Below are 19,362 nucleotides of genomic sequence, written 5' to 3' on the forward strand. Positions count from 1 at the left end.
CTGAGGGCAGAGGCAAGGGGCAGCTCTCTCTCGGGAGGGAGGGACGGGGGCGCGCGCGCACACACGCCTGCCTGCCGAAAAGAAAAAGGTGGATATACTAAGTTTTTTTTGGAGGGAAAATGCCTGGCTGTCGAAAGGGGCCCGCCTGCAAGGACGGGGACGGACACACATACAAGCCACGCCTGCCTCCCTGGGAAAAGGCTGAAAAAACTGCGTTTTTTGGAGGGAAAACGCACAGGAGCCGAAAAGGGGGCCGGCCTGCTTGCCCAGAGAGTCGAGACGCGGGAAAGTGCACAGAGGGAGCACGGGGACGGAGACGGAGACAGGGAGGGGGAGAGAGACAGACACAGACACACAGATGGACGAGAGACGAGACCCGAGAAGAAGCTCCAGTCCACCTCCCTTGCTTGCTCGCTAGCTAGCTACGTCTGTCTTTTCACCGCTGAGAGAAGGTGGTGCACCACTCCTGGAGGCGCTGCAATACCGGGCCGATGCGTGGAGAGGACGGAGCAAGCTCCTGATCCAGCTCCCTGTTCCAAAAATCCGTTTATGTGGTCCCCCGATGGGGGACGTATCGGATATTAAACTAATAAGAACAGATTTTTTCTAATATAAAAACTAATCAATACTCAAACTCCAGTCACTCCACACTCACTTTCCTAATCCTGACTCAAATCCGTAACACAAACAACTCCTTCCACCGATCTTTCGCTGCTGCAAACCCCCACTTCCGCACATCCCACTTCACTCTGTTTGCTATGTCGTTCCTCACCTTCCATACCACAGCACCCACTGATCCATGCACGCCGTGCTTCACCAACTCATTCCTGTCCTGCCATACATACGCTTTGACTAAACTAACAGCCACACCAGAAACATCTCATTCCATTTCCTAACACCCACCACACCCCTTAACACCATTGCATAAGTTAAACGATCCGAAGTGAAAAATGAAGGCATCCACCGTGCAGACTCCCCCCACACCCGTTGCACAAAGTCACACTCCCAAAACACGTGTTTCACGGTCTCCTCCTTGTGGCACTGTTCACGGGGACAGCTCTTCTGCTTAGTCAAGCCGTGTTTGTACAAAATCTCTTATGGCCAGTCTATTCCACACACACAACCAGTTCAGGTCACACAACCTATTATCCAGATGCTTCGGCTGTGTGCGCGCGCCTAGACCTCGCGAGGCACCCCCACTACTGCGGCACTGCTGTCTTGTCTCAGTAGTCGGAACATTAGCCTGTGATCCAGAGAGGTAAGTCCCACCTTCACCGCCGAGTGCACTTTTAACCAGTGCACCGCGTGCCGGTAGTGCCACGGCAACTTCTCAGCCTTGGGCGTAGAATTTGTCCATTGCACCAGGTGTCTCATGGTGTGCGAAAACCACAGACGTACAAAGAAAAAGCAAACATGCATCAGGTCTCCTCGTAATGCCACACAGAGACTGGCCACAAAGACACAATCCAACTTCAGTGGTAGATCCAAAACCCCTCTTCCCCCTTCTTCTATCGGCCTGTACATGTCAGTGCGCTTTACGTACTCATACTTCTGCCCCCATACAAAAGCAAAGACAGTACGCACCAGCTCCTTCCTCATCCTTCCTCATTCTTGCTAAATGGAGCAGCAGAGGCAGGACATCAGTTTTTAAAACCACCACCTTCCCGAGAAAGGACAAAGATCTGTGCTGCCACAAACCCAACTTTTGCGTCACCTTTTTCATCCTTCCCTCCCAGTTGAGACGTGCAGCATCTTCCGGGTGAAACAAGATACCCAGGATCTTAATCGGGTCCCTCACCACCGTCAGACCCCCAAATGCATCTCCCTTGTTCTGCCAAGTGCCCCAGTATTTTATGGAGCTCTTGTTCCTGTTCAGTTTTGTCCCCAGTCTGTCTTCATACTCCTGTACTATATCGAGCACATGCAGCAAGCTGACCTCTGAGCTCAAAAACAGTAACGTCATCAGCATAGGCGATTACCTTGACCTGTCTCCCCTTGCTTCCAGGCACCACAACGCCCTCCACTCGAGGATCTTCCCGGATCTGGTCCAGAAAAGGCTCTACGTAGAGAACATACAGCAGGGGAGACAAAGGGCACCCTTGCCGTACGCCACACGCCACCGGGATGGCTCTACCTACCCATCTGTTAATGTTAACTCGTGTTTCCACGTTCCTGTATAGGGTCCGGATCCACTCTATGAAGCGCACGCTGACACCCATTGTGGCTAGGATCTCCCACAAGGCAGCGTGGTGGACCCTGTCAATTGCCTTGTTCTGGTCCAGGTTCACCATCATCAATGGCAGCCTCCTGTCACTTACCCATTCTGTTATGTCCCTTATAAGTTGCAGATTCCAGGCCAGCCTCCTGCCAGCCACCGCACATGTCTGCTCTTCCTTCACCAAAAGGGCTATGATGTTCCTGAGCCTCATGCTCAAAACCCTGGGGAGGATCTTATAGTCTGTACATAACAGCTGTTGAGGTCTCCAATTGTCCAGGTCAGCCTTATCGCCCTTCTTCTTGTAGATCAGCGTTAATAAACCCGTCTTCATCGAGGGGCTCATCTCGCCAAGTACAAGGATCTCTGTAAAAACTGTACACAAAATACACTAAATGTTTCCAGAAAACAATGTAAAATTCAACGGGTAGACCGTCTACCCCAGGGACTGTCCCCTTCTGTAGGCCCAACATGGCGTTCTTAATTTCCTTGGCCGTTATCGGGTTGTCCAAGCCATTGTTTTCACAGCTTCGGAAACGTACCTGAGCCATCAGCCTGCCCCGCACTTCCTTGTCCACCTCTTTTTCTGCAAAGAGCTCTTCATAGTACTCAGTAGCACAACCAAGCATATCAGTTATGTCCTCCACCACCTTCCCGTCGTTCTTCACTAACCTTTTGATGCAGACTTTCTCCTGTTGTATCCTTACCAGGCTGAAAAACTGTGAGGAGCATTGCTCGTTCTTCTCCTCCATTTGGATACCCCTTAGTCTGAAAAGGAAATCCTTGGCTCGTTGCAACCACTGAGTGGGCAAACATGCCCTTATCCTGTTAGCCTTTCGCAGGTCAAAATCTCCTCCGCAATTAGCCTCCTCATACATGAGCTCCAAACACTTTTGTAATCTAGTCAGGTCTTCCCTCTCGGCTTGCCGTCTAGAAACACAATAGTCGATTGACACCTTAGATATTACTTGTTTGCTGTACTCCCATCATTCTACAGCTGTCCAGAACTTCCCACGCATCTGAGAAAGGTGTCCCAACACGCGACCAATTCTTACCTTGTATTCCCTGTCCTCTAGTACAGACCTGCTTAACTTCCAATATCCGTGTCTGAAGCCTCTTTTTTTTAACTTTGAAGGACACAGATACCCAAAAGTGGTCTGAAAACCACGTCGGCGCCACCGTTCTACTCAGGATCTCCAACTCCAAAGTATGAAGCTCCTTGGCTGTTTTCCCATGTGTGATGCTTAAAAACCAGCAAGCCAGTCTTAATTTAAAGTCTTTAATTTTCAACAGTGCACTCGTCCCACCACCCTGTGCTCCCTCCAAATCAATATTGAAGTCACCTCCCAACACCAAGCTTCTATTTGTGTAGAGCACTAGCTCCAAGTCCTTAAAAAATTCCCCCTGCATTCTCCTGTCGGCCGGCACATACACACCCACTATTCTCAGTGGTATATCTCCCCATCGACCGTCAACTATTAAGTCTGCCTGGAACTATAGATCTTGCTTCGTGCGGCACGAACAAAGGGGAACCGCAGAGAATGCCTATCCCGGAGGAGTGAACTTCACCTGCGCTCCACCAAGACCGTCCCTTCTTCCATTCCTGCTGAAATACCTCTGCGTCCTTACTTCCCACCAAGTGCGCCTCCTGGAGGACACAGAAATCAAAACTTCTTTTGGCTAATTCTTCAAAGACCGCGTGTCGCTTTTCTTTACTCTTTAAACCCCGGACGTTCGTTGTAGCAAGTGTGAGGGTCATGATGGACCTTCAAAGTTCTCACTATCCATCTCTTTTCCAGCCACAGGTTAATTCCAGAAATAATGTGGAAACATACCCTCCTCCTCCAGCATCGCGGCCCGGCCTGCGTCCTCTTGCCCCATTTCCACCTCGTCTGTCCTTCCTGGGATAGGCGGAACGCAGGAAGCACTAGGGCTCTCGTCAGGTCCACCACTTACCAGTACTGAGCAAATGCCATATGTTTGCGACGGTTCCACCTGCTGCCCTGGTGGCAGTGTTCCTTCCATCCCTTCTGAACCTACCTGGTCTTTCAAGACAGGCCCTAGATCTTCCGAAGTGCCTGTCTCCTCCACTTCACTGCCACCCCCTTCCTCCACCAGCGGAGCCCTTTCTTTTTTTGGGTTTGTTCCCTTCCAACATTGCACGCTCATCACTTTCTACCCCCTGCCTCTTGGGGGGGCTTTTGAACTACTCACCACCAAATCGTCTACCTACTGATTCCCCACTTCTGCATCACCCTGCTTCTTACTGCCGGGATCCTCTGGAGCCTCCTCCGGTTGTTCCTCCACCTGCATCCCAGACTGCTCTTCCACCAGCTGCCCTGCTGCCTGTTCGCCCTGAGGTTTATCCTTCTCCACTCTCTCCACGCCCCAAGACTCTCTACTGACTCCTGCCACCTCCTGGGTTGCCACTCCCCTTCTACGATTTCTCCTTCTGATTTTTCGTGCCTCTGCACGCCCCAATTCCCAGCCAGCCTCCTCTTCATTTGTAACCTCGTCACCCTCCTCCTCTTCTATGAAATCGGTTACATTCCCCTTCATTGCCGCTACAAAGGTCAGGTCTCTTCTTAGACAACTCCTGTACATATGATCATCCTCCCCACACAAAGAACAGACTTTTTCTTACAAGTCCTTTTTGTGTGGCCCTCCTCCCCACACCTTGTGCAACGTGATGTACTGCAGTATTTTTCCAGGTGACCTATTTCATGGCATTTCTTACAGAATGGGGGCTGATCCCGATAGAACAAGTACCCACGGCTTTCCCCAAGGGCAAACAATGCTGGGGGGTGCGAAAAACCCTTCATAATTCGCGTTAGCCTTTAAGGTCACCTGATACTGCCTTTTCCCTGTCCAATAACCGTATCTGTCATTTATCCTCTTAGGCCTACCGGCTGATTCCACATGCATCTCCAGGAAAGCTGTAACGTCATCATCCGTAACAAACAGATCATACATATTAACAATGATCCAGCGGGTGTCGTCTTGGCCTAATCCTAGCAACTCGAAGTCTCTCAGACATACTGCATCCTGTTTCTGCACACAAATTTCCGACACCTTCTTATATTATCGCTCTTCACAAAAAGATACATCAAAATATTTCTCCTGCCAATTCCCCTGCACACATAGGACCTCAAGGGGTGTTACCTCCAGGGTCTTCATCAACATGCGCTCCACAAACAGCTCCTGACCAGGCATGTCGGTGTCCTTCCTCCATCCGAAACGAATTGTCCATTTGATGCTTGGCCCTCTCCCCAGCCTAGCTGCAGGGCCCGTCGCCCCGGCCCTCCTGAGGATGACCCGGGCCGGAAGCCTCCGCCGCTTTCCACTCCCTCCGCTCCTTCAAAAAGGCTCCGCTCCTCAGATGGACGAGAGACGAGACCTGAGAAGAAGGAGCTCCAGTCCACCTCACTTGCTTGCCCACTAACTAGCTACGTCTGTCTTTTAACCGCTGAGAGAAGGTGGTGCACCGCTCCCGGAGGTGCTACAATACCGGGCCGATGCGTGGAGAGGATGGAGCAAGCTCCTGATCCAGCTCCCTGTTCCAAAAATCTGTTTAATATGTGGTCCCCCGATGGGGGACGTATCAGATATTAAACTGATAAGAACAGATTTTTTTTTATTAGAAAAACAGTACAAAAATCAGACTGTTTCCTACCCACCACCTTTAACACCACGTGATCAAGTCCTACCATCGCTCTCTTGCGGCTGCGAATCAGCAGCGCATAATGTCCCATCGAATCCTTCGGACCACGTCCGCTTTCACTCTCCTCAGAATCCCTGCTATGGTCACCTCCACACCGTTCCTGATCAGCTCATTCCGTGCTTCCCACATGTAGATCTTCGTGAGACTGATCAGGAGCCACAGCAGGAAGCTAGCATTCCAATTACGGGAACCGGGCACTCCTCGCATCACCATCCGCAGTGACAATGGGGAATCCAGACTTACATGTGCGTATAGGTGTCTGCTGGTCCTCCACACCCTCTGCACGAACCCGCACTCCCAAAACACATGGTTCACGGTCTCTTCACCTGTGCAGCCTTGTCTTGGGCACTGACTCTGCCTTGATAGTCCATGCGCATGCATGACGGACCTGACCGCCATCCGACCCCACACGCCGAGCCAATTCAAGTCTTTCAACTTCTTGTCCAGGCCCTTGGGTTGGGCCTGCTGCCAGATTTCTCTGGGCACACCCAGGATTGCTGGCCTTTCCGTTGTCAGAACAGTCTTGTACATGAGCCTGTGGCTCAGCGCAGTTGTTCCTCCTTTAACTTCCGGGTGTGCCCGCAGCCACTGCACTGCGTGGCGGTAATGCAGTGGGAGTCGCTCCGCCTTCGGGGTCGTGTTGCATGCTCGTCAAGAGCCAGAGGCTCACAAACTGGCCACACAGGTGGGGCGGGTTATCGTGCAGGATGACGCACAGGCCAGCGACGAAGACACAGTCCAGCTTCACCGGGAAGTCTGGAATCCCTCTGCCGCAGTCCGTGATGGGTCTGCACATGTCTGTTCTTCTAATGCGCTCGTACGAGTGCCCCCAAACAAAGCCAAAGATGATCCTCACCAGTTCCTTCCTTCCTGCAGGTAGGGGGTATACCACTGTCAGATGGAGCAACAGGGGCAGGATCTCTACCTTCAGCACCAGCGCTTTCCCTATCCAGGTCAAAGACCGCTTCTTCCAAAGGCCCAGCTTTTGATTGATCCTTCTAAACCTGGCCTCCTAGTTCAAGCCCGCAGGGTCCATGGTGTGGAAGAGGACCCCAAAGACTTTCACTGGGCCCGTCGTCCTAGTCAGTCCTCCAAAGGTCCTTGGTTCACATGGCCAGGTCCGGAACAGTTTAACCAGGCTTTTGGCGTGGTTCAGTCGGGCGCCGGTGCCTCTGGAGAAGGCCTCCACGATGTCCAGCGCCCTCCCCAGGCTTCTTTCAGAGCCTAGGAAGAGCGTGATGTCGTCCGCATAAGCGGCGATCTTGGCTTCCTGCCCCCACCACCTGCCATTTAGATCCCTTCCACTCCGGGATCCGTCCTTAGCTGGTCCAGCAGGAGCTCGATGTAAATCACGTACAGCAGGGGGGAGAGAGGACAGCCCTGTCGCACACCACACCTTACGGGGATGCTCCGTTAAAGCATACCCGGGATATTGCGCCATTGTACAGAGTCATGATCCACCTGACAAAACTGTCAGGCAGACCCTTCTTCCGTAAGAGTGCCCACAGGATCCCGTGATGGACCCGGTCAAAAGCCTTCGCCTGGTCTAAGCTCACCAGCATGAGCGGCAGGCTCCTGTCCTCCACCCAGGAGATGACGTCTCGGATCAGCTGCAGCGTCCAGCTGATCTTTCTTCCTGCCATGCCACATGTCTGGTCAGCCAGCATTACGGTTCTCAGGCGGCTGCCCAGCACCCTGGCCAAGATCTTGTAGTCCGTGCACAGGAGCTGGATCGGCCTCCAGTTGCCCAGGTCCACCTTGTCTCCTTCCTTGAAAATCAAGGAGACGACTCCGGTCTTCACAGAGAGGCCCAAACCACCGTCGTTCAGGACCTCGAAGACCTGCACTAGGAAAGGCTCCAGCTGACTCCAGAAGGTGCGGTAAAACTCGGTCGGTAGGCCGTCAACTCCAGGGACAGTGCCTTTCTTCAAACCCAGCATTGCTGTTCGGACCTCTGCCCCTGACACTGGACCGACCAGTGCGGACAGGTCTTCCACCGCCTTCTCCACACACTCCAAGAGCCTGTCCTTAGTGCTCGAGTCTATCTCCTTCTCGGAAAACAAGGCTTTGTAGAATCCTGTGGCACACCTCAACATCCCGGGTATATCCGTGGCTGCAGTCCCGTCTTCGCGCCGGATGTTTTCGAGAAGACAACGGTCTTGCTGTCTTCTCACGGCGCTGAAGAACTGGGCCGAGCATTGTTCTTCTCCCTCCCTGCAACCTGAAGAGGAAGTCCTTTGCTCGCTGCAGCCACTTGTCCTTAAGCAGGCCTCTGATGTACGCAATTCTTTCACTGTCGAAGGCGCCCCCCTGGTTCAGCTGGCTGTACAGTGCCTCAAGCTCCTCCTGGAGTTGGGTACACTGGTGTTCCTCCAGTCTTTGCCGGATCCAGCAATATCTTTTGGTAACCGTTGCGATGGTGAGTTTACAAGATTCCCACCAGTGTACCGCGGAGCTGAAAAGTTCTCTCCTCTTCTCAAGGTCTCTTAGCACTGCCTCCATCTTCCTTTGGTATCTTGCCTCAAGTAGGACTTGCTTGTTCAGCTTCCAGTATCCAGCCTGGAAGCCCGGGTCCTAGACACCAAATGAGACTGCCAGCAACTGATGATCTGAGAACCAGGTAGGGGTCAATTGCCTGCTTAGGACTTTCCACTTTACAGTAGAGAGGATATAATCGAGGTGTCTGAAAATCCCTCTTCCGTTGTCCCAGGTGTGGTGTGCAACGTTATCAAACCCGTCTCGCAATCTGAAATCTGTGATCAAGGACCTCAGCAGATTAACTCCCTCACCGTGCGAGTCTCCTAAGTCGACATTGAAGTCACCGCCCATGATCAGCTCCCTGTTGGTATATAGCAAGGGCTCCAGATCTCTCAAAAAGGAGCCCTGCTGGCGTCTGTCTGCTGGGGCGTACACGCCGATTAGTCTGATCCTTGTCCCCTTCCAGGTGCCATCCACCACCAGCAGACGTCCGGGGATCACTGAGCTAAACGTCTGGGCGGCGAAGCTTGGCGAACCACGTAGGATACCCACACCAGCAGAGTTCACCCCTCCAACGCTCCACCACGAAGGACCCTTCCTCCACGCCTTCTGAAGGGTCCTCACGTCGTCGAGGTCCTTGAGATGAACTTCTTGGAGGAAAGGTATGAAAAAACCTTGTACTTCTTCCTCAAACTCCTCACATTGGCTGTTGCCACCACGAGGGTCATGATGGATCTAAGAGGGGTCTGTCACTCTCCATTTCCTCTCCCTGGCTGGGCTCAGGTGAGCTCGCTACCCCTGCTGTACTTGCCGAGGTGTCACTGTCCGAGGTCTCCATAAGGAGGATCGACCCCAGGGGGCTGAACGGGTAAACCTGTTCGGGGGTAAGCATGCCGGGCTGGCAGTTGACTATCGGGCTGCCATCGTCCATGTCCTGCGCCACCGAGAAGGTGGGGCAGATTGCTGGTCCGGACCCCTGTCTGAGAGGCAGAGAGTCCTCGGTGTCGTCAGGCTTGGAGTCACTCGAAGCTGACTGGAGCGTCTCCTCCTCCATCTTTTCCAGGCCTGTTACCTCCTCCTGGTTTTCTCCTTCGTCTCCTCCTTCATCAGTCTTCTTTTTCTTCTCCTGTGTCTCCTTCTGCCATCTCCCAACTTGAGTACGCTTGTGCAATTTCTTCCCTAGGGGGGTGAGTTGTTGCCCCCTCCGCCTCTCCCACCGGTCCCGACGCTGCAGGTGTTACTTCTACCACTGGTTGCCATGTCCCCTTCACCACATCTGCCCAGCTGGGGTTTCTCGCGCCTCTTCTTCTCCCGCTTGTCCTTCTTCCTGCCTCCCTTCCTCCTCCTGTCTCTTCTCCCGTTGCTTCCCCCCTTTTCTGTTGGCCCTGCCGCCCTCCGGTTGGTCTTCCTCCTCCTCGACGACCTCCTCTGGCCGCTGTACCCAGGCTTGGATGTCTCTCACCAGGTTCTTGCCTCTCTGGTTACACTGCTGGAACAACACACAGGGAGCACTCCTTCACTGGGCATTCCCGTGTGGAGTGGCCCGGGCGGTGACACTTCCCACACTCTCCGACAGTGCACGTCCCCTCGTGGTGTCCAAAGCCTCGGCACTTCCTGCAAAACTCCGGCTGGTCCCAGTAATAAAGGTACCCCTTGCCTGATCCAATGGAGAAAGTACCCGGGGGGTGGGTGAAGCCGTCCTTTGTCCTGTCATCCCGCCGTAGTTCGACCTCATATCGGCGCTTCCCGGTCCAGACTGTGCGGGTATCACTGATGGTACCTGGGCCCTTCCGCACCTCCACGTACAAAGATTGTCACGAACGGGTTGAACATATGGACGACCACCCACCTTTTGTTGTCGCCTTGCAGGCCCCACACTCGTACTCACACATTTTTCCATCCGCCTTCGCTTGTGCACATCTCCCCGCCGCCTGCTTGTGGAGTGCAGCGCTATCCCAAGTGAAAAGCAAAGTCCAAAGGTCCAAACTCCAAGCGCAAATCCAAAAAACAGTCCGGGGTCCAAAACGAAGCAATCCAACCGTGTCCTTGGTAAAAGTGTTGTCCTCTCAATATTCTCCCTCCCTCGACCCCTGACCTTAGCCAAAAGGCCGAGAAGCAATGCCCACAAAGGCGCGGACCGACGCGCGTGCGTTCCGCTGGCGCACAAGGGCGCAGGCCGACTCCTCTGGAGCCCGGGACCCGCACAGCTGCCGGCCTCCCTGCAGCCAGAGGCCTGCCGCCAGACTCTGCTCCCCCTCTCTTGCCTGCCTTCCTGCCAGTCCCGGGCAGGGGCCCTGCTCTTTGATCTTCTGTCAACGGCCCAACAATGACCGCGGCCGCAGGGGGCGCCAGCCACCCGGCCTCCTTAGCTTAGGCCCCTCCCACCGGCAGCAGCTGTGCCCAACCAGCTGCAAGCGAAAGCCGAGCGCCAGCACCTGCGGGCAGAGGCAAGGGGCAGCTCTCTTGGGAGGGAGGGACGGGGACGCGCGCACACACACGCCTGCCTGCCTGCCTGCTGGAAAAAAAAGAATATACTACGTTTTCTGGAGGGAAAACGCCCAGCTGTCGAAAGGGGCTCGCCTGTGGGGACGGACACACACGCCACGCCACGCCTGCCTCCCTGGGAAAAGGCTGAAAAAAGTTTTTTGGAGGGAAAACGCACGGGAGCCGAAAAGGGGGCCGGCCTGCTTGCCGAGAGTCGAGACGCAGGAAAGTGCACAGAGGGAGCACGGGGATGGAGACGGGGAGGGGGAGAGCAAGACAGACAGACACACAGATGGACGAGAGATGAGACCAGAGAAGGAGCTCCAGTCCACCTCGCTTGCTTGCTTGCTTGCTAGCTACGTCTGTCTTTTCACTGCTGAGAAAAGGTGGTGCACTGCTCCCGGAGGCGCTGCAATACCGGGCCGATGCGTGGAGAGGACGGAGCAAGCTCCTGATCCAGCTCCCTGTTCCAAAATCCGTTTAATATGTGGTCCCCCGATGGGGGACGTATCAGATATTAAACTGATAAGAACAGATTTTTTTGTGTTTTATTATGAAAATACAAAACCAGTCATAAACCAAAATCATTATATAGAAAACAAGCAAAACCAATCAATGTACATCTGAGACAGGAAGTAAAGAAATTAAACCCTTCCACTTATCCTTTGCTGCGTGGAATGTCCATCGTAAAATGTCTCTTTTAATTTGCAGTTTCAATTTGTTACAAACTCTCCAGTATATTTCCTGATCTCTTCTCTTCACATCGTCCTTGGTTTGGGCGCATCGGGCAGACCATAGAAAATATTTTCTAATACTAATTATCAACCATAGCACCCAATCCACCGTTGTTTTTGCTCCGTGCCCTTCCAAGCCAACAAAACTTTCTCAGCAGTTAACACAAACTTCGGTTGCACACTCAAAAGTTGTTGACATCGACCCCAAACACCTTTCGCTATTTTACAGTCCCAGAAAACATGCCTTAATGTTTCAATAGTATGACAATCCTTATATGGACAGTGTTTGGTTCTGGTGAGTTTATGCTTGTACATCACCTCCCTGACTGGGAGGCGATTCCACACTACTAGCCAGTTCAGATCTTTATAACAACCGTCCATATCTTTTGGCTGAACCCTGAGCCAGTGCTCTTTCTTCTTCCCGATTACGGCATTATCAGATCTTGTATTAACCAGGTTATAAAGGGCTTTTTGCTGAACACATACCACCTCGTTTTTCCCTTCTGGGTGTTTTTTCAGCCACTTCCTAGCATGTTCATAATGCCAGGGTATTATTTCTGCTTTAGGCCCTGAGTTGTTTATCGGCCTCAGTTGTGGCATAATCCAATTGAACCAAAATCTAACAAAATATTGGCTTTTATGCACTACTTCGGATTGTAAAGCCTTACATAAGCTAGAAACAAAAATAGCATCTAGTTTCAGGGGGATGTTGGGTACATCTCTCCCACCTTTCTCTATTCTTCTATACGTGTCCATCCGACGAATATATCCATACTTTTTATTCCAAATAAAGTTAAACAGTTCTTACCACCTCTTTCCTGAGTGACAGGGGTAGAGGAAAGACATATGCCAAGAGCAGATAACATATCTAGCTTAGCCACCATTACCTTTCCCGTATAAGACAGTTGCACGTTTTTCCATCGACCCAGTTTCACCTTTAAAAACTTCACTTTTTCCGACCAGTTTAAAAGCACTGACCCCTGTGTTGAAAAGTTTACCTCTAATACTTTTATTGGCCCAGGCACTAAGGTCAACCAAAAGGTTATATAAAATTCGAAGTCCGTCAATTCCAGGGACTTTTTCTCCCTAAACTATAAAGTGCTCTTTCTATTTCGTCAAAGGTTAAATTCCCCTCCAGTTTTCCCTTATTCTCTTCTGAAATCTTAACTTGTAGTATCTCCAAGATCTCATCTTTATTTTCTAAATCCGATTCTTTCTTAGTCTCTGTAAAAGCTGGTAGCTTCCTTCACCATTCCCCTGGCGTCTACTACCACCACCCCATCGTTTGTTTGAATACCTTCAAACGATACCTTCTTCTGGTCTTTCCTAACCATTTTAAAAAGACTAGATAAGTTACCCTCGCTGCACTCAAGAGAAAAGTTCCTTATCTTGAAAAGAAAAATTCTAGCTTTATCCTCATATAGAGTTCTCAGCTCGCTCTTAAGTTTACTAATCTCCTCCCTGTCTACTTTCATCCCACTACTCCTTTGTTCATATAAATCTGCCAATTTGCGCTGTAAGTTGGAAAATCCCTCCCTCTTCTCTTCCTGCGTCTACAATACCTGATCGTTTCCCTTTTAATTCTTCTTTTAATATCTTCCCACCAGTCCATTGTATTATTGTATACAAACCTCCTCGCCTCCCATTTTTTCCAGCAATTGGCAATCAGACTTTTATAATCATCCTCCATCAAAATTCCTGTGTTAAGTTTCCAGAAACCAGAACCAAACTTGACCTTATCTCCTTTAAACTTAACTTTTACTAAGTCATGGTCTGAAAAACCAGTAGGAACAATCACAGATGAAATGATTTCTAAATTCCGTGATAAAAGTAATCTAATCTTTTTTCTATTCCTTGGCTATTGCTCCAGGTTGGTCTCTTACCCCCTCCAGCGCCCTGCGTTGCACTATCTACCAAATCAAAATTTGAAAATAGAGAACAAATTCTGCTTGTCCCTACCGACTTACTAGAACCCAGGTCCTCGTTCAGATCTCCACCCAGGATAATATTCTTGTTGGTTGTTAACAAAGGCTCAAGAGCTGTAAAAAAAATCTTTCCTCATCCTTTTTTGTGCAGGAGCGTACACATTAATTAGCCTCAGTTTCTCATTTCCCATCTGCCCATCCACCACTAGGACTCTGCCTGGAATAACGGTAAAAGAATCAGTCAATTTGAAACATTCATTCCCAAAAAGAATACCAATTCCCGCAGAATGGACACCACCTGAATTCCATCTTGAAATACCCTCCCCCAACGCTTTGAATAGACGTCTACTGTCTCCCTCGCCCTTGACATGGACTTCCTGTAAGAAATAGAAATCCGCTTTCAAATCCTTCAAAGAGTCAAAAACAGCTATTCTTTTACTATGCTTTCTAAGGCCTCTTACATTAAGAGTACAAATAACTAGGTCATCCATTGGGACTGAGAAGATTATCTAAGTCACTATTCCCCTCTAAACCTGCAAAAGACCCTGGAGTTAGACACCCAACAGAACTGACTGGACTTACATTTATAAAGGATGGAATAGACAAGCTTTCAGGAGAATTAGTCTCCAAGCTTGTTTCCTCAACTATCTGTCTTGAGGGTTCTACCAACCCTTCTTCCCCCCCCTTTTCCCTCAACTTCCCCCTCCCCTATCTCCTCCTGCGCTATACCTAACCCCTCCCCCTCCTTCTCCGACACCCGAGTTGCATCCGGATCTCACGCTCTACGAAACCCTGAAGGGACGGTCCTAGCTCAAATAATGTGACTATCCCTTCCTTACTTCTCTTCTCCTCTGGAAAAATAAGTTAATCACTTGAGCTCTCTCACCCGTTTTGCAACCTCCCCAGTAGACTCATAAAACCTTGACCTTTGTGACTTATTTTTCTTCTTCCTAAATTCTGGGGACTTTAGGATGACTGTCTTCCCCCTGGTGGGGTCTACTACCTCACCCAAATCATCCCGCTTACCTCACACATTCACTCCCCTTGTCACTCAACACATCTTCTCCGTCATTCTCCTTACTCAGGGAAGCACACTCCCCCAACCCCCTCCCTGGCACTGTACTGGGTCCCTCTTCCTCATCGGAGCTCGACAAAGCCTCATATCTATTTGTTTGTGCGAGTCCCCACTGTCTACCACTCAAAGGGGTCAACCCTCCCTTCCTCAGTCACTCAATTGTCCACTTCTAGAAGTCCAGGTGCCGCCTCTGGTGGTGAAACAGTCTGTCCCTCTCCGGCTGACGTGTCTTCAACGGATCCAACCGCTTTTTCTCCCCCCTGCAGGTTCTTCTGTCTCCTGGGGTACCACAGGCTGCCGCCAGACATTTTCCACCATATCACCCACGTCCTTGCCAGGTAGATTTTTTCCCTTGACGATGTCTGCAAAACTTTTAGCTCTTTTGGCACAGTCTTTGAACACATGTTCTGTACCCCCGCAAAGATTACACACCAAGGTGCTGTTACAGTCCTTCGCTAAGTGGCCGAGCTTCCTACACCTCCTGCAGGCTACCTCCTTACATTCTGCCTGAACATGTCCATGCCCGCCACAGTTTCGGCACATTAGTGGCTGACCACGATAATACAAATAACCGCGGTTTGCCCCGATGGGAAAAGAAGGCCGGCGGATGCAACAGTCCCCATTCTATCCCGGGCCTTGGCCTCAAACGGACTGCATATGATCTTTTTCCCATTCAGAAACCTTCAGCATCGATGATTTTCCTCCCTGCCCCTTGCACGTCGACATACCGTCTCAGGAAAGTGACAATGTCCTCCTCTAGCAAGCGGGGGTTAAACATATGCACCGTCAAGGTGCGCATTTCTCTGGCAAACAAAGGTTCAATGCAGAACTTATCAAGGGGCGCCTGCTCTTTTAAACTTTGAGTCCTAGACCAAAATTCAGCACAAAGACTACCAGTATGCAGGGTGATATCATACGTGCCCTTCCAGTAGAAGTCTTGTAAGCACAAAACATTTTCTTTCTTAACACCCAGGATCTTGAACAAAATGGTTTTCTCAAAAACACTCCTTTCCATCCATCCTTCTCTATCCCCTTCTGCTTTCAGCACAAAACGCACCGTATCCTTCATTTGTCCTTCGCGGGACAAAGAAAGTCCGGCCACCATCCCTGACGTCCTCCTACCAGTACCCGATGTCATCTGGGAGCCCCACCTTCACCCCCTGGGCTCAACCCAGAGCGATATCAGTGGTGGCTCAGCGGTGTCCCCAGCAATTCTTCCTTCAGGTCACTGGACTCCTCTTCCACCGGTCACATCTCCTTCCTTGCAGGCCGTCTCTCAGCAAGCAGTCCTCCGCTCCGCCACCGCCCTTCTCGTACTTTTGACTAGACGTCAGGCCGCGGTCAAGCCACGTACCGTCAGATCTTGGCCAAAAGGCCGAGAAGCGATGCCCCCAAAGGCGCGGACTGACGCGCGGCTATTCCGCTGGCGCACAGCGGCGCAGGCTGACTCCTCTGGAGCCCGGGACCCGCGCAGCTGCCAGCCTGCCGCTGGACTCTGCTCCCCCTCTCTCTTGCCTGCCTGCCTTCCTGCCAGTCCCGGGCGGGGGCCCTGCTCTTTGATCTTCTGTCAACGGCCCAACAATGACGGCCCGACAAAGACCGCAGCTGCAGGGGGCGCCAGCCGCCCAGCCTCCTTAGCTTAGGCCCCTCCCACCGGCAGCAGCTGTGCCCAACCAGCTGCAAGCGAAAGCCAAGCGCCAGCACCTGCGGGCAGAGGCAAGGGGCAGCTCTCTCTCTCTCTCGGGAGGGAGGGACGGGGACACGCACGCGCACGCACACGCCTGCCTGCCTGCCGGAAAAAAAAGAAAGAAAGGTAGATATAAGTTTTTTGGAGGGAAAACGCCTGGCTGTCGAAAGGGGCCCCCTGCGAGGACGGGGACGCACGCACGCACGCACGCACGCACGCACGCACGCACCCACCCCACGCCTGCCTCCCTCGGAAAAGGCTGAAAAAACTACATTTTTTGGAGGGAAAACGCCCGGGAGCCGAAAAGGGGGCCAGCCTGCTTGTCGAGACGCGGGAAAGCGCACAGAGGGAGCACGGGAATGGAGACGGGGAGGGGGAGAGAGAGACAGACACAGACACACAGATGGACGAGAGAAGAGACCGGAGAAGAAGGAGCTCCAGTCCACTTCGCTTGCTTGCTCGCTAGCTAGCTAGCTACGTCTGTCTTTTCACCGCTGAGAGAAGGTGGTGCACCGCTCCTGGAGGTGCTGCAATACCGGGCCGATGCGTGGAGAGGACGGAGCAAGCTCCTGATCCAGCTCCCTGTTCCCAAAATCCGTTTAATATGTGGTCCCCCGATGGGGGACGTATCAGATATTAAACTGATAATTTTTTTTTATTAGAAAAATGCAAAAACAATTTACATACCTTTACATTTCCTTATGTAACCACACCCTCCCAGAATCACCCTAAAGAAATTAACCCCTTCCAGCGGTCTTTCACCGCTTCGAAGCCCCACCGTGCAATGTCCCATTTCACTCTCCTCATGATGTCGCGCCGAACCTTTCATACAAGACTCTCACATGTATCTCCTCTCCCATGGTCCACCCATTCTCTCCGTGCAACCCACACATACCATTTCACCAGGCTGATCACCATCCATAAGAGGAACCCACGATTCCACTTACGTGGTCTCGGGATTCGCCTCACTACTGCCTGGCTTGTTAAAATAAAATCCTGAGACACACGTGCCAACAACCATTCACACTGATTCCACACCGTTTGCGTGAAAGTGCACTCCCAAAACACATGCACGACTGTCTCGACCTCAGAGCAGTTCGGGCAGGGACACTGGTTCTGTCTCGACAGGCCATGCCTCTGCAGTACCTCCCGAACGGGCAAGCGATTCCAGACGGTCAGCCAATTGAGGTCTTTAAGCCTGTTGTCGAGACCAGCAGGCTGTATTTGCCGCCAGCCCTCTTCCGAGACCCCTACCACGGCCGGAGACGTTTTCGCTACTTCTGCTCGATATAAGGCCCTGTGGTCTAAGGACGCCCGCCCCTCCTTGGCTTTGGGTGCTTTTTCAACCATTTCACAGCATGCCCATAATGCAGGGGCAGCCTTTCGGCCTAAGGTGTCCTATTAGACCAGACCACTAGGTGCCTCATCGTAGCAGCTAGCCACAGCTTAATGAAGCAGACGCAGAGGTGGTCCGGGTCCTCAGCCAGGATCTTACACAGGCCGGACACAAAAATGGTGTCCAGTTTGGCCGGCAAATCTGGAACGGCTCTTCCCCCTTCCTCTACCGGTCTATACATGTGCACCCGGGCGATGTACTCATAACCCGCGCCCCAGATGAACCGGAAGATAGCTCGCACAAGGTCTTTCCTCAAGCAGGCGGGCAAAGGGAACACCCTGGCCAGAGGCAGGATGTCCACCTTAATTACTAGGACCTTCCCGGAGTGAGAAAGTGCCCTGTCCTGCCACATGCCCAACCTCTGCTTTACCTTTCGCAGCTTCTCTTCCCAATTCAATCTAGCGGGATCGCCCGAGTGAAATCGGATGCCCAAGACCTTTAATGGGCCCGGCTCCAGGGGAAGGCCCGCGACCTCGTCTCTCCTGTCCTTCCACTTGCCAAAGTACTTGATGGCAAACTTGGCCCTGTTTAAACAAGACCCAGTGCCAGCTGAGAGATCCTCCATCAGCTCAAGTACTTGGTGCATACTCCTTTCGGAAGTGAGGAACAGGGAGATATCGTCGGCATAAGCTGCGATTTTTACCTGCTCGCCTCCACTGCCCGGGACTACCACGCCCTCGATCAGGGGGTCCTTAAGGATTGCGTGGAGGAGGGGCTCGGAGTACAGGACATAGAGGAGCGGCGACAGGGGGCAGCCCTGCCTCACCCCTTGACTGACTGGAACCCCTACTCCCAGCCTCCCATTAATACAAACTCGGGACACTGCCCCGTTGTACAGGATTTTGACCCACCTGATGAAAGCGTGGCTCACACCCAGCCGTGTCAGCACCTCCCAGAGGAAGGCATGGTGAACCCTGTCAAAAGCCTTGCTCTGGTCGAGGCTGACCAGCATGAGCTCCAGTCCCTGTTCTTCCACCCACGCTACCTTGTCCCTGATAACGTGGAGGTTCCACTCCATTTTCCGACCCTCCACACTACAGGTCTGATCTCTACAGACCAGATCTGGCATAACCTTCCTTAGCCGTCTGCTCAGTACCTTTGCTAAGATCTTATAGTCTGTGCAGAGCAACTGGATCGGCCTCCAGTTTTCCAGATCTGTCTTGTCCCTAATCTTCAAAAAGGGCGACATCACCCCCACCCTCATTGATGTCCCCATCTCCCCGACCTGTAGTATCTCGTCAAAGACCTCCATGAGCATGGGCTGCAAGATGTCCCAGAAGGCAACATAGAAGTCTATGGGCAGGCTGTCGACCCCGGGGGCAGTTCCCCTATGCAATCCGGCCATTGTCTCCCTTAGTTCGGTGGCCGTCAGATCCCCCCTCTAGGCCCGTCAACCACTTCTCCCACCTGCCCGTGTCCACTGGTTTTTCCTCAAACAAGGACCTATAAAACTCCGAGGCGCATTCCTCCATTTCCAATCCATCCTTCGTGACCGAGCCATCGGCTCGGCGCAGCGCCTCGAAGTTGGTCTTTGCCTGGCGTGCACGGACCGCGCTGAAGAAGTGGGTCGAGCACCCCCATTAAAGGCCGCATATAAGGCTTCTAGCTCTTTTTGCAAGGCAGCTAGAACCTCCCTACCCACAGACT

At 52.1% G+C, this 19,362-nt stretch overlaps 1 non-coding gene and 3 pseudogenes across 1 annotated transcript; all 4 read right to left on the bottom strand.

Annotated features, from left to right (window-relative positions):
* Window positions 1-450: 450 nt before the first annotated feature.
* LOC148647779 (U2 spliceosomal RNA) lies at window positions 451-622 on the bottom strand (annotated as a pseudogene).
* A 5,067-nt stretch (window positions 623-5,689) lies between these two features.
* LOC148647780 (U2 spliceosomal RNA) lies at window positions 5,690-5,865 on the bottom strand (annotated as a pseudogene).
* A 5,417-nt stretch (window positions 5,866-11,282) lies between these two features.
* On the bottom strand, window positions 11,283-11,473 carry LOC148647781 (U2 spliceosomal RNA). Its single transcript, XR_015927153.1, has one exon. It is a non-coding gene; the product is annotated as a U2 spliceosomal RNA (small nuclear RNA).
* A 5,348-nt stretch (window positions 11,474-16,821) lies between these two features.
* LOC148647782 (U2 spliceosomal RNA) lies at window positions 16,822-16,998 on the bottom strand (annotated as a pseudogene).
* Between the last annotated feature and the right edge of the window lie 2,364 nt (window positions 16,999-19,362).

The sequence above is a fragment of the Lepisosteus platostomus genome, chromosome 15 (assembly GCF_059453375.1).
Source record: "Lepisosteus platostomus isolate fLepPlt1 chromosome 15, fLepPlt1.hap1, whole genome shotgun sequence".
Taxonomy (NCBI): Eukaryota; Metazoa; Chordata; class Actinopteri; order Semionotiformes; family Lepisosteidae; genus Lepisosteus; species Lepisosteus platostomus.